Below are 14468 nucleotides of genomic sequence, written 5' to 3'. Positions count from 1 at the left end.
TTGTGTAGGGGTTGGTGAGATCATTAGTGCCTGAGTACTTGATAGGCCAGGAGAAGGTCCATGGGCTGTGCAGGTTCTCATGAGGTCTCTCTTGCCTGAGGAGCTGATAGGCCAGGAGCTGGCAGATGTCTGGTGAATGTCCTTGTGATGTCAGTGGTGCCTGAGTACCTGATAAGCCAGGAACAGGCACATGGCACTGGTAGATGCTATGACATCACCTGTGGCTGAGTAGTGGATAGGCCAGGAGTATGCCCATGGCTTGTGCATGAACTCGTCATTTCCGTGGCAGTGGAGTAGCTTTTAGTCCAAGAGCAGGGATATGGCTTGTGTGGGTGCTTCTGATGTCATCAAAATAATCATTTGGACCCCACCCAAATAGGGCTTTTTGGAAGACCCAACAGCAGCAGAAGCCTGCACACAGCACACACACACACACGTGTGACAGTGTGACCCATGAGCACACAGGAGCAGGAGTAGGAGGGTGTGAGGTCACGGTCACTGTAACTCCTGAGCAGAGAGCGCTGGCAGTGGCAGGGATGTGAGGTCACTGTCAGTATAAGTGCTGCTCAGAGAGCGGTGGTACTAGGAGGGTGTGAGGTGACATCAGTGACGGCAGCCCGTGGCCGTGGGGCTCGGTGCCGAGCGGGCGTGTGCATCAGAGGGACATGCCGGGGGCTGGGAGCTGCCCAGCCCCGTGCCTGCGAGGCCGAAGGAGCAGCCCCTGCAGCCCTGGCTGGAGCAGTCGGGGTGGGGGTGGCTCGGGGGCCCCGCGGGGATGTGCCTGGGCACGGTGCCGGGAGGAAACCACAGAGTGCCTGCCGGGGTGCTGCGGGGGGAGCGCGGTGAGCACTGCCAGGCCACGTGGGCTGTGGTTTGTGCACCTGCAGGCTCCAGCTCCCGATCTGCCTGAGGGGAATAACGGCCCCTGGGTGACACGTTGAGAGTCAGGGACACGTCTGAGCCTCGGGGCTGCGTGTCTGCTGCCAGGGCAGGGACATGTCCCAGCTCGGGCTCCTGCCAGGGACCCGCTGTGGGGCTCTGCGGGGAGGGACGGGCGAGCCAGCCCTCCTGGCATGGAGCTCTTCCCCTGGCCGAGGACTTTTCCCAGCTGCTGCTCCCAGCACAGCGGGGGCTGTAGCAGGGGCAGGGGCTGTTTCCTTTCCAAGCTGACACAGACCCCACAGCAGTCCCAGCTCTGTGGTTCCCACGGCTTGGCGGTGCCTGGACACTCACGCCTTGGCTTCTTGGGTGAGCCCAGCAGACGAGATGCTCATTGCTCCCTGTGCCCACAGCAGGGGTCAAGGGGTGACAGACCCATTTCCCCTCCACACCCAGATTGTCCCATGACGATTTCCCAATGCGGCGACCATGACACCCGCAGCAAGTGTCCCTCATATATGGTCATGAACAGCGCTGGAGAAGTTCATTGGAGGGCTTGGCTGTGTCGGAGGGGAGATCGCTCCCGATAACGTCTAAAAAGGTGCTGCTGCTTCGATTGGCTCCTCCTGCAGCTGGGTCAGCACCGACAGAGATATATTACCCTCCCATCGTCGTTGTCCCCATAAGTCCCCAGGAGGTGTGAGAGGGAGTGGGGTGCCGCAGGGCTGTGCCAGCTGGGCAGGAGGCTGAGGATGGGGATGGAGGGACTCCTGTCCCCTCAGGTGCTGTGGCTGCTCCTCTGGGTGCAGCTGTGCAGGGGTAAGTGCCGACATCCTTGTCCCAGAGATGGGGCCAGCGGGCACGAGTGGGGTCATCGGGACACCTCTGGGAATGGGGTTGCTTTGAAGGTGCTGCTGAGGTGAGGGGCAGATGTTGCTCCAGTCGATGGAACTTCTGCCTTTGCCTGTGCCTCTCTGGGTGGGAGAGGGAGGTGTGGGCCTGCGGGCACGGGGCTGTACAGGGGTTTCTGGGCCGGTGAGGAGACGGTGCCCTGTGTAGGGCTGGGCATGGTGTTCGGGTGGGCATGGGCAGGGGGTCGTTGCAGTGGGAGGAGGTGCCACAGGCTGTGGGGTGTTGAATGGCTGAGCAGGGCCAGAGCTGGGCACCTCCAGCCCTTTGCAGCCCGTGGGGAGAAAAGGGACCCCAACACTGCCCTTGGGAGAGTGTGGAAGGGGGAGGGCTCCCATGCTGGTGCCTGTGACTCAGCCTGGTCAGGATGGACCTCCAGACCAGTGGTCTGGGGCTCGGTGCTCTCCTGACCATTCCCATGTTGGTGTTTGAAGGGGCTGCAGAGGTGAGGCTGGAAAATGGTGGCGGACGCTGTGCTGGAAGATTGGAGGTGAAGCAACAGGGCCAGTGGGGAACCGTGTGTGGTTATGACTGGGACATATCTGATGCTGCAGTGGTTTGCAAGCAGCTGGGCTGTGGGTCTGCTGTTCAAGCACATGGGACTGCACACTTTGGGCCAGGATCTGGCCCCATTTGGATGTTTGATGTTGAGTGTCACGGCACCGAATCTGCCCTGTCTGACTGCAAAAACACACAAAGGTCTCAACAATACTGTAATCACGGTGAGGATGCTGGAGTGACATGTTCAGGTAAGGGGCCAGCCAGTTCCCCACCTTTGTGGCTGGGATGGTGGAAAAGACGTGGCTGTGCCCTCAGGGAAACATGGGGGTACTGGAGAAGGGCCCAGTGAGGCCAGTCACACTGCTGAGCTGGGACCATCATCGCTGGTTTCCCTGGTCCCTGAGGAAAGCCCAGGGGGAACCTGCCACTGCCTGATCCCTGGTGTGGCTCAGCCCACCCTCCGTGGGTGCCTGGGAATGCCCACCCTGCCCTGCAGTCTTTGTTGGTTCCCCTCTTTCTCCTCCTGTTCACACAGGAGCTGTCTGGCAGCACCAAGGATATGTTTCCCCCATGCCAGAGGCACTGAGAGCAGCTCACATGGCCACCCACAGCCCCAGGGAAGGGCCCAAGGGGGCCAGGGACTTTTGGGTTGTGTTCCCTGGCAGACCCATGTCTCCCAAAACAGAGGGTCTGCTGAGAGGGGAGCAGCACTGGGCTTGGGCAGAAGAGCAGGGTGGCCCACGGCCACCTCATTCCTCTTCCAGGGTCACCCCATGAGAGCCAGCCCAGAGGGAAACACCCCTGTGCAGGCAGTGCTGACCTGCTGCCCAGCCTTTCCTGCCTACCCCAGCCCCTGGCTGCCCTGTGTCACAGGGCCTTGGCCAGCACTTGCTGGCTCTCCTTGGTGCCTGTCCTTGCACTGGGAGCTCGTGTCAGCCCAGGGCTGCTCCTCTGCCCGCTCTCCTGCCTTCTGACCAGCCGTTGGCCAGGGCTGTGCAGGCCTGGCAGTGCACTCTGGCCCTGGCTGAGGACCCTCCCCGGGCAGGTGCTGGAGCTGGGGGCTGGTGCAGACAGTGACTGTAGGTACACCCGCACTGCATCTGTGCCCTGTGACATGTCCCATCTCCCAGCAGTGCCCCAACAGCCCAAGAACCATCTGGGACTGGGCTGCATTTCTGGTGGCTCCAAGGGCTTCCTGTGCCTGGCCCTGAGCTGGGTGGCGCAGAGCAGGCTGCAACAGCCAACAGCACCTGGGCCCATCTCCTTGGGCCCCAGAGCTCCAGGTGCTGCAGGGCCTGGGGCCAGTTCCTGGCAGCCCAGGGTCTCCAGAATAGCAGCAGTTGATCTAAGTGGTGCCTGTGGGTTTGGGAGAAAAGCCAGCCCCGAGTGCTGTGCTGATTTCTGAAGAGTGGAATGGGGTCTCTGGTGTGTTTGTTCCATCAGCACCCACTGGCCGCTGCTGGGATGGTTGTGAGGCTCTTTGCCTGTGGCCACCTTGGAGATGAGGTGAGGCATGGTCAGGCAACTGCCAGAGGGCTCTGGGACCTCACAGGGGTCTTTGGGTGCTCCAGGATTTGTCCAGCTGGTTGGAGGGGACAGCCCCTGCTCAGGACGAGTGGAGATCTGTGACGGGAACCAGTGGAAAACTGTCTGTGACTCAGACTTTGGTCCCAAAGCTGCTGACGTGATCTGTGGGGAGCTGCAGTGCGGCGTAGTCCTGTCCATGCCCGGGGCAGCGCATTTTGGAAAAGGTGTTGGTTCCATCTGGGACAGAGAGCTGCAGTGTTTGGGGAATGAATCCCTTCTCGCCTCCTGCCCAAGAGGGTCCCCCAGGGACCAGCCCTGTACCCACGCCAACAATGCTGGTGTCACCTGCACAAGTAAGGAGTCAGGGTGGGGTGTTGAATGCTGAGTGTGAGCTGGGGACGGGGAGCAGGACGCAGACTGTGCTGTGCTGGGTGTGAAGGCAGGAGGGGTGATGTGGTTTTCTGCAGCCCTAAGAGACTGCAGAAGGAGGCAGAAAGGAAGGCTGTCCCTCTGGCCCATCCTTCAGCTATGAGCACCAACGCAGCCTCTCTCATCTTCCTCTGTCCCCAGAGTACACAGGGTTCAGGCTGGTGAATGGCAGCACAGCTTGTGATGGGAGGGTGGAGGTCCAGGTGCTGGGGACCTGGGGCACCCTCTGTGCTTCCCGTTGGGACCTCTTGGACACCCACGTTCTCTGTCGCCACCTCAACTGTGGGTTTGCTGTGTCCATTCCTGGAGGAGGGCCTTTTGGGAGAGGCACGGGCCCCACCTGGAGAGAGTCATTCCACTGTGATGGGACTGAAGGCCGCCTGGGAGAGTGCCCAGTGACTGCCCTGGGAGCCTCACCATGCTCCCAGGAGAATGTCGCTGCAGTCATTTGCTCAGGTGAGTGCTGGGAATACACTGTGTTGACTCCATTTTCCCCTTGGGTGTGACATGGCCGCCCAAAGCAAGGGACCCCATGGCAGCAGCAGGGTGAATTTCTCCCTGGAGAAACCCCAGCTTCACCAGGAGTGATGTGGAGAGCTTGATGTGCTCAGACGGAATGCTCTGATTTGGGAGAGCTGAGGACTGAGCCAGGCCTTGGGTCCCCTGCTCTCATGCTGTGGGACAGGCCCAGGATGGGGCTGTGGGGCTCAGCTCCATCCCTCCAGCTGCAGACAGCCCTGTCCCAGCCCCACAGAGAGTCCCACAGAGCCCAATCCCACACCCAGAGTGGCTGCCCACGTGTCCCCAGCAGCAGCAGCAGCAGCAGAGCAGGGGTGTGAGCTGCAGAGGACTGGGCTTTGCCCTGGCTTCTGCTCAGCACAAGACCCAAGCTGGTCCTGTTTGGTCAGAAAGGGCCCCCTCACTCTGCTCCCTGCCAGGGACACTGGCTTCCAGTCCCCGTTCCCCAGGGGTGCAGAGAGGGACAGAGAGGTGTGTGCTGCCCCGTGTCTCAGCAGTGCCAGTGCCAGCGCTGAGGTTGGGCAAGGCTTGTCCTGGTGCTGCCCATCCCCAGGCCACTGCACCACCTGCTGCTCCCTCCTGCGGGAGCTGCCCCATCTGCCTCAGCAGGGACGTGCTGGGTGGTTCTGCCCCAGCAAGAGCACAGAGAGGGTCTTGCCCAGGAAGGCTCAGGGACTGGGAAACCAGCCCTGTGGAAACCTGCTCCTGAAGCTCACTGGAGAGGGCTGGGGGCAGGCAGGTGAGCTTCAGGGCACCGTGAGGTTTCCAGAGCCTGGAGAGGCAGCTCAGGTTCCTGGTCTCTCTGGTGCTGCTGCGGGCTGGGGCATGGCTGCTCTCCCCAGGCTCAGCCAGCTCTGCATCCCTGCGGCTGGTGGGTGGAGGGAGCCGGTGTGACGGGCGAGTGGAGATCTTCCAGCGCGGGATGTGGGGCAGAGTCCTGGATGACGAGTGGGACATGCAGGAGGCCAGCGTGGTGTGCCGGCAGCTGCAGTGCGGAGAGGCAGAGACAGCCTACAACCCCCCAAAGCCTGAGAGAGGGATGGGTCCCGTGGGGCTGCGAGGGGTGCGGTGCGCAGGGCATGAGGCCAACCTGACCCTCTGCAACACCTCCCTGCCCGAGAGCATGCTGGCAGAAAGGATTGCAGAGGACGTGGGGGTCGTTTGCTGGGGTGAGTGGAACTGCAGGGGCCCCCCAGGCTCTGGGCTGGGTGGGCACCAGCCCCTGACAGCAGCTGGGTTTTTTTCCCGCTGCAGGGAGCCGGCAGGTCCGGCTGGTGAACGGGTCCGGGCGCTGTGCTGGGAGAGTGGAGATCTACTACCTGGGCAGCTGGGGGACCGTCTGCGATGATGGCTGGGACCTGCCTGATGCCGCTGTCGTTTGCCACCAGCTGGGCTGCGGAGGGGCGGTGGAGGCGGTTGGCTCTGCTCGGTTCGGGGAAGGCTCCGGGCAGATCTGGCTGGACAGCGTGAACTGCTCCGGGGCTGAAGCTGCTCTCTGAGACTGCCCGGCAGGGTCCTGGGGGAAGCACGACTGCAGGCACAAAGAGGACGCAGGAGTCGTCTGCTCAGGTCTGTGCTGGGAGCTGTGGTGGGAGCCCAGTGCCTGGGGAGGCCGGGCCAAGGGGAGAGCCGGCAACGCTTGAGGCTGTTCCTGGCTGCCTCTGAGCCCCTGCCCAAGCCCATCCTGGGGACACCCACCCACACACAGGTCCCCTCAGTCCCACTGGGGGTCTCTGAGGAGCTCAATTGTGCCCAAGGCTTAGTGGGGAGGGCAGGGGTGTCTGTCCATCAGGGACTTGTTGGAGAGAGTCCAGAGGAGGGCCACAAAGCTGATGAGAGGGCTGGAGCACCTCTCCTATGAGGACAGGCTGAGAGAGTTGGGGTTGTTCAGCCTGCAGAAAAGGCGGCTCCGGGGAGATCTAATTGTGCCTTACCAGTACCTGAAGGGGGCCTACAGGAAAGATGGTGAGGGACTGTTCATCAGGGAGTGTAGTGACAGGACAAGGGGTAATGGGTTTAAGCTGAAGGAGGGTCGATTTAGATTAGATGTTAGAAAGCAATTCTTTACTGTTAGAGTAGTGAGGCCCTGGAACAGGTTGCCCAGAGAGGTTGTGGATGGCCCATCTCTGGAAGTGTTTAAGAGCAGGTTGGATGAGGCTTTGGGCAACGTGGTCTACTGGAGGGTGTGCCCTGTCCTGCAGCAGGGGGGTTGGAACTAGATGATCTTTGAGATCCCTTCCAACCCTAACCATTTGATGATTCTAGGATTCTGTGATTCTATGAATTTTCTCTGCCCATGGGTGCAAGGGGGACTTGCTGGCCGTGCCTTTGCCTGGCTGAGGGCATGGGGGCTGCGGGGGTACCCCTGCTCCCACAGCTCCAGACCAGCCTGTTCCTCCTCGGTGCCTTTCCTCCCAGAGTTCGTGGCCCTGAGGCTGGAGAACAGCACCAACTGCTCCAGGCGCCTGCAGGTTTTCTATAACGGGACATGGGGGAGCGTTTGCTCCAACTCAATGACTCCCAAAACGGTGTCGCTGGCCTGCAAGGAGCTGGGCTGCGGGGATGCAAAATCCTTGGAACCATACCCGACCTCTGGCAGGCTGACTGGCCCCGCCTGGCTGGATCGCGTGGAGTGTGGGGAGAGAAACAGCTCCTTCTGGCAGTGTCCCTCCGCTCCCTGGGACCCACAGTCCTGCGATGACCTGCAAGATGAGACCCACCTCACCTGCAACGGTAACTCTGAGCCACCCGGGCACCAGCATCCCCAGCTCCTGCTCCCTGCTGGGCATTGTCAAAGGCAGAGACAGAGCCCACAGGGGCTTTTCCTTCCCATGCCAGACCCTGCTGCTGCTGCTGCTGCTGGTGGTGGCACAAAGGGGACTTCAGCTCTCAGAGCCCCACACAGTCACCAGCAGTTGCCAGCCGGGCTCCCAGCAGTGCCTGGGGGAGGCAGAGGTGTCTCCAGGCAAGGTCTCAGAAGGGACCTGTCAGGGCTCCAAGGAGCGTCCCCTCCTCCTGCTGCTCTGTGAACCAGGCTCCCTTTGGGGCTGAGCAGTCAGGGTCCCCCACCGTGTGCCGTGTGTGTCCCCTGAGTGACCGGGGTTCAGCTGCTGCTGTGAGCGAGGAGGCACAGGGATGCGCCACCAGAACTCAGCCCCGCTGTCTGCCACGCGACCCCCCTGCAGCAGCCCCTTCACCGCTGCATTTCCTTCTCCAGGGAGACAGCCAGAAACGCCCCCGGCCCTGGGGGCCACGTGCCCAAACTCCAGGAGCTGCACAGGTAGCTGCTCCTCTGCATGCCTGTCTCAGCTGGCAGGGCTCTGCCTGCTGTCCCATGCCCTGAGAGGTCTCTGCCTTCTCCAGACAGGGAGAAGATTCGTGCCATGGGAGGCGAGAACGGGTGCTCGGGCAGAGTGGAGGTGTGGCACCGTGGCTCCTGGGGGACGGTGTGCGACGACTCCTGGGACATGCAGGATGCCGAGGTGGCATGCAGGCAGCTGGGCTGTGGCCCCGCAGTGCCTGCCCTGGGCGAGGCTGCCTTTGGGGAGGGGACGGGCCCCATCTGGCTGGAGAAGGTGGAGTGCCGGGGGACAGAGCCGTCTCTGCAGGACTGCTGGGCCCGGCCTGGGGACAGCGGTGCCTGCCGGCATAAGGAGGATGCTGCTGTGAACTGCTTGGGTGAGGGGCAGGGCTGGGACCCCTCACGGGGGTATTGGCAAGGAGCTGGGGCAGGCGTTTTCCCTGCTGGGTCCCAGCATGGCTGTAGAGCTCCTGAGAGCAAGGCTGTCCGTGCAGAGCCTGGGAGCCTGGTGCCAAGTGGGCAGCAGCTTCTGTGGGGCTGGATGTCCTCCAGCCTCTGCCCGCAGGGCCCTGCAGCCCCCAGGGGCATCTCCCGGGCTGCCTGCACTGTCCTGCCCATGGCCCTGGGCTCCTTCCTGGCCACCCTGACCAGCCCCACAGGAGGGACACTTTGGGTGGGATGTGTCAGGGATGTCCTCACACGTGCACACACACACACACGGGGTACTAGAGAGGAGTCTCCCTGGTACCTGCACACCCAGCCTCTCAGCCCGGCTCTCCTTCTCCTCCTCTGCAGCTGCACCCAGGACGGCAGCACCAACCCCCCGAGCAGGTAAGCTGTCCTCCCCGTCAGCGCTGGGTCTTCCCAGGGCCAGGCTGTGACCCACAGCCGGAGGGAAGGGGCTCCTTGGTGGGGAGTGAAACTCCCAAGAGGTGTCACCAGGTTAGTGGTAGGGGGAGGGGATTCGGGAGGGCTGTCATTACCCGGTAGGGTGGGAGCTTCCCCATCACTCCCACCCTGGGGTCCCTTACCCCCGGTGTAAGGGGGGTCAGGACTGGGCTGTCCCAGCCCCCACCTCTCCCAGGCCTGCTGCTGCTATTTCTGTGTTCCTGCCCATGCAGATCCCACCCGGGGCCGTCCAACGGGCAGCGGGAGAGTCTCATTGCCCGTCATCATCTGCATCATCCTGGGAGCCCTTCTCTGCCTGCTCCTGGCCCTCCTGGCCGGGCAAGCGTGGAGCGCTAGGGCTGGGCACAGAGGTGGGTCCTTCCCCCACGGTCCCTGGGGAAGATGCCTCCTGGCAAGGCCAGGGGTGCTGTGGGGTGTCAGTGAGGGGTACAGGCAGAGCTGGGGGGACCAGAGTGTGTGCTGCCTGCATCCCCATGTACCGCCCCATTGACTGCCTGACCGTGGGCCACCAGCAGCAAGGGGTAGAGAGAGTCCAGACTCGGTGGGAGTTAGGGATGGGGCAAGGAGAGCAATGGCCGAGCTGTGCTAGGGGAGATGGGAGCAAAGGGGAGACAGATGAGGCTGTGCCACTGGCAGTGCTCTGGGCAGCTCTGGAGGGGGCTGTGGGGCAGGGGAGATGCTGGGAGAAGCATGGGACAGCAGGGTCCATCCCTGTGGCATCGGGCCCCCAGGCTGTTCCTCTATCCAACCCTTACCTACTCCCCAGCAGGGCAGGGGCCATGCTATGGATCCATGGGGCAGGGAGGGGGCAGCTCCAGGGGCAGAGGAAAGGCAGGAGCTGCTCCAAGCTCAGCACCAGGGACCTGGCCCAGGGCCCAGAGGGGCACAAGGGCTATCTCTGAGGGGATGGTGTGAGGGTGTTGCTGCCCCTGACCATCTCCATGGGGACATTGCCCTTCCTGAGCAAGTGTCAGCGGTGACAGGACAGCGCAGTGGGGCTGTGCTGTGGGGCCAGCCCTGGGCTGGCCCAGGGGAAGAGGGCTGCTGGAGCAGAGCAGGATGCCGTCCCCTCTCTGCCCGTCCCTGAGCCAGCCCTGCCTCTGTCCGCAGGCTCCGAGAGAGCTTGGGAGCCCTTCCCTGAGGCCCTGTACGAGGAGATCGGTTACAGCCCAGCATGGGAGAAGCAGGCGAGGTTCAGCGGCTCAGGTGGGTGTGGGTCCCGCATGGGGGGCACATCTGCAGGGCTCTTTGCCCTGGCCCCCACCCAAGGCTGACCCCCTGCAGCCCCCTGGCCCATGGTCCCTGCAGCTGTGGGGCTGTGGGGTGTGTGGGGAGAGCAGCCAGGTGGTGGGCGTGGGAGAGGAGCTTCCTCCCCACCAGCTCTGCCCGTCCCAGCCAGGGACAGCCCCTCGCTGCCTGTCCCTGCATCCCACCTGGCACCGGAGGGGTGAGGGAAGGGGCTGTCCCAGGGCAGGTCTGGGAGCCCCTGTGAGAGGGGGTTTGTCCCAGGGGAGCAGGCTGAGTCCTGAGCCCTCCTCCCCACGCAGCCCTGGCTCGGTGGGTCCCCTGTCCCCAGCAGCACTGAGCCCAAGCTGGGTCAGCAGAGCGCACTCCCATAACACCTGCATCGCCTCTCTCCAGGCTCCTATTCAGAGGGGTCCCTGACCAAGGTGCAGCCCCAGCCCGGGCACAGTGAGGAGGAGGAGGATGGTCCGGGGTCAGCCCCAGGTAATGGGGAGCAGGAAGGGGTGGATCTCTCCTCCCTGAAGACTTGGGATGGACAGCTGTGTCACTGTTAGAGTTGGGGAGGACACAGGCGGGTTTCTCCTGTGGTGCTGCCAAAACCAGTGTCTGAGCCCCATGTCCCTGCACATCCTCCCATCCTCTGCTCTGCAGGACGTGTCTTCTCACTGTCACCAACTCCCCTCTCCTTTCAGACATGCCTGTCGTGCCCAGAGGTGACCCAGCGGATGGCTATGATGATGCCAGGGAGGTTTCTGACCGTGGGGAGGATCCTGCCTCTGGTCAGGGAGACTGGGAAATGCCCAGGGCCCCAGAGGAGGGAGCAGGGCCCAGGGATGCACCTGGAGGTGAGAGGGAAGGATAGCGCTGCTGGTTCCTGGGGTGCCATCCCTGGTGCCGGATGAATCGCTGCCATACTGAGACCCCAAAATCCTGGGATGGGGGAACCTGCCCTGGGAGTTTTCCTTGGGGGGACCGGGGGTGGGAGAGGGATCTGACCATCTCAGGACTGGTGAGGAGAAGGGGGGAAGGTGATGTAGAGACCAGGAGGGGCACCTCATGGGACAAACGTGCAATGGACTGCCTTGCTGCCTGCAGGGCCAAAGCTGCGCTCCCAGAGAAGTGCTGGGGCCCCTGGAGCTGAGGGAGATGCCTGGTCCCTGTCCCCGGAGAGCACAGGCTATGACGATGCTGACGAGGTGTCTCTGGCACATCCCTCTGAGGACACCAAGGCTGTGACACCAGAGCTCAGTGCCCAACAGTCCCTGGGCCCCAGGCCAGGACAGCCCGTCCCTGCCGTGCAGCTGGGTGCAGCCAGGAGGGAGGAGAGGTCTGTGCAGCTGGGAGAGCCGTGAGCACCAGGGAACTGTCTGCCTTTTCCCACGGGCAGCAGAAACAGCTGGGCATTGCCTCTGGTTTTATTCTCCTGTGTTTACCCCCAGCTTCCACATTTGTTTTTCTTAAAAGCCTTTGGGGGTATGACCCAGAGCTGGTGCTTGCCTGCCCAGGTGTCGGGGTGTCTCCCTGAGGCTGATCAGGGGGAGCAGAGCACAAGGAGATGGCGGTGAGGAAGGGGCACGTCTTGGGGACAGTGGGTTCAGGGTCAGGCTGTGGAGCTGCGAGAGCCCATGTTCCCTGGGGAATATTCCTGCTGACAGAGACATTTCCATCCTGCCAGCCAGAGCTTCCAGCAAAAATGGCTCTCTGCAAGGTCCCGTGATGCACCCCAGAGGGAGCGCCCATCTCCTCACCCTGGGGTTCCCCAGCTGCTCTTTCCCCCAGGCCCTGCCTGGGCCACACTGGTCCCGTGGCACAGAGGCCATGACAGAGCTGCTGTGTTGGGGTGAACACTGGGCTCTGGCCCCACAGAAACGAGCCCTAAGGTGGCCCCGGTGCCCTGAACACCCCATCCAGCCCCAGGGGGTCTCACGTCCCATGGATCACCTCCCACAGGGGTTAGGAGGCAGCTCCGCTCCCCACTGTCCTGGCACAGGGTGCAGAGCCACTTGCTGGGGCACACGGGGCTGGGATTGCCCCTTCCCTGGCTCTGCCAGGTGCCCAGTCTCCATGAGCTGTTCCTGCTCCCTTGGGCCCTCACAGACCTTGGAGCAGTGCTGGTAGCTCCCCAGAGCTGCCTCCTTCCTGGGCAGGGACTGTAAGGCCCCACGGCAGCCCTGGGAGCCCCTCGTCCTGCTGCGCTCCAGCCCCCAGCCCTGCCCTCCTGCTGCCTCCCAGGGGTGTCAGGGAGGGTTTGTGTGGGGGCAGTACCTGTGTGCAGGTGCAGGGGGGATGAGAGCAGGAGCAATGGGGGGACCTTTCCCTCAGTGCTGTGGGAGGCAGAGGAAGGAGAGTCCAGGGGAGGGAGAAAGGATCCCCAGGAGACATGGGCTGCTGCCAAAAGTCATCATCCAGCCCCTGGTCTGGAGAAGGTCCTGTCTGGGAGGCTGCTAATTTGGGCACATTTCCATGGCAGAGGGTATTTTGTGTCCCTCCCCTAAAGCCAGCCCTGCTGGGAGCTGAGCCAGGGTCCCTCTCCCTGGGCTGGGGCTTTCACCTGCCCCAGCTCCCATGGGCAGAGAAATGACTAATGCAGGAGCTGGGTAGGGAAAAGGGTTTGACACTTGGGCAGGAACCTGAAACCCAAACTGCCCTCCCTGGTCCTGCTGGTGCTTGGTCAACCTCTTCCCTGATGGGCTTCTCTGCTGCAGACCAGAAGGTGTGTTGGGTGTCCATTGCAGGGGAGCAGCCCCAGGTGGGTAGCACTGCAAACAGCAGGATCTGGCCCTAGAGCAGAAGAGGGGAGGAGGCAGCTGTCTCCAAGAGCATCATCCATGGCAGCATTGCGTCATTCCCTGCTGGGAGGTCCTCCACCTCTGGAGTGACTCTTAGGGGGTGGAGGAGGAGCCCAGGCTTACAGCCTCTTCTGCCCTGGTCCCTAGAGCTTTCCTCCTGGCAGTCCATGGCCCTGTGGAGATGCAGGGTTGTAACCTTTCCTGGTTGGACTTTTCCCGGGATGGAGGCTGTGTTTGCAGTGTCCATGTGTGTCACCCATGATGATGACCTTGGGGGTGTCACCCTTGCAACTCTCCACTCCTGTGAGCTTTCCACAGCCGTGCTCTGCCCAGCGTGGGGCAGCAGTGCAGAGGGCTGGGGGTCTCACCATCAGGCCCCTTGTGTAGGTCCTGGGGAGCTGCTGCAGGAGCAAGCACAGATCTGGGGTACAGTGATGATCCCTCATTGCTGCAGAGAACAGACCCAGCCCGCAGGGCCAGACTGTTCAGGCCCCAAAACACCCTGAAACGGGCTCTTTCTGCTCAGGTGTGCTGCCCCCTCACACACCCCCAGGCTCTGTGCCTCATCTCCCTGAGGAGGAGGAGGAGGAGGAGGAGGCAAAGCTGTGCCAGGTGCCAGAGTAAGGGAGAAATGTTACCCCTGGGGGAGGGCAGAGCTGGCAGGGAGGTGGCATGGGGCAGACACTGGGCTCTTCTCCCTGGTCCCCACCTGGGGTGGCTTGAGTCCGCAGGTCAGTGTCCATACTGGCACCAAGCATCCTGTGTTCAGAAGATATCCCCAGCCCACCGCCCTTCTTCTGTACTTCACTTTTATACCTTGTTTCTCTGAATTTGGGCCCACCATTCCTGGGGGGCACTGAGCACCCTGCAGTGGAAGGCCATGTCTCATGTCCCACTTGGGTTGCAGGTGGTTTTGGTGGGGGAACAGCTGAGGCACCATCTCCTGGCCCTTGCTGCCTGTGCATGGCTTTGGACAGGCCTGTGTCTCCCTGATCCCACCAACATGGGCTGGACGGAGACACCAAAGCCCAGGAACAAGAGGTGGGTACCAGCCCCAGCAGTCCCACCTCTGCAGGGCTGTGCCTGACCTCAGCAGCTCTGGGTTCCTCTTCTGCTCAAGGCAGTGGTGATGGCAGAGGGAAAAAGACCTGGAGACAGGGACAGGGTAAGGAATGTCATTCCGCCAGCTGGGAGTCCCACAGGCCTGTCCAGGCTGGTCCAGCTCAGACACCCCTAGCTGCTGGCACAGGGGGGTGTTTCCCACCTGGGATGGGATCTCCACCTGAGCTCAGGTCCAGCACCTCTGGGAGGTGGCTCAGCAGAGGCAGCGCACACAGCCCTCCTCACCCCACAGACAGGCCCTGGGTGGGCAGGGCAGGCCCACAGTGCCTGGAGAGGACCAGTGCTCCAGCTCCAGCCTGTACCCGCCTGAGGCTGGGGACTCGGGGAAAAAGCACCCT

At 62.5% G+C, this 14468-nt stretch overlaps 1 pseudogene; it reads left to right on the top strand.

Moving 5' to 3' along the window:
* LOC142598829 (scavenger receptor cysteine-rich type 1 protein M130-like) overlaps positions 1 to 11610 on the top strand; it is a 351168-nt pseudogene extending 339558 nt beyond the window's left edge.
* Positions 11611 to 14468: the final 2858 nt, after the last annotated feature.

The sequence above is a fragment of the Balearica regulorum genome, chromosome 31, assembly GCF_011004875.1.
Source record: "Balearica regulorum gibbericeps isolate bBalReg1 chromosome 31, bBalReg1.pri, whole genome shotgun sequence".
Taxonomy (NCBI): Eukaryota; Metazoa; Chordata; class Aves; order Gruiformes; family Gruidae; genus Balearica; species Balearica regulorum.
The sequence above is the reverse complement of the archived record's forward strand: the minus strand, read 5'-3'. Positions and strand labels throughout refer to the sequence as shown.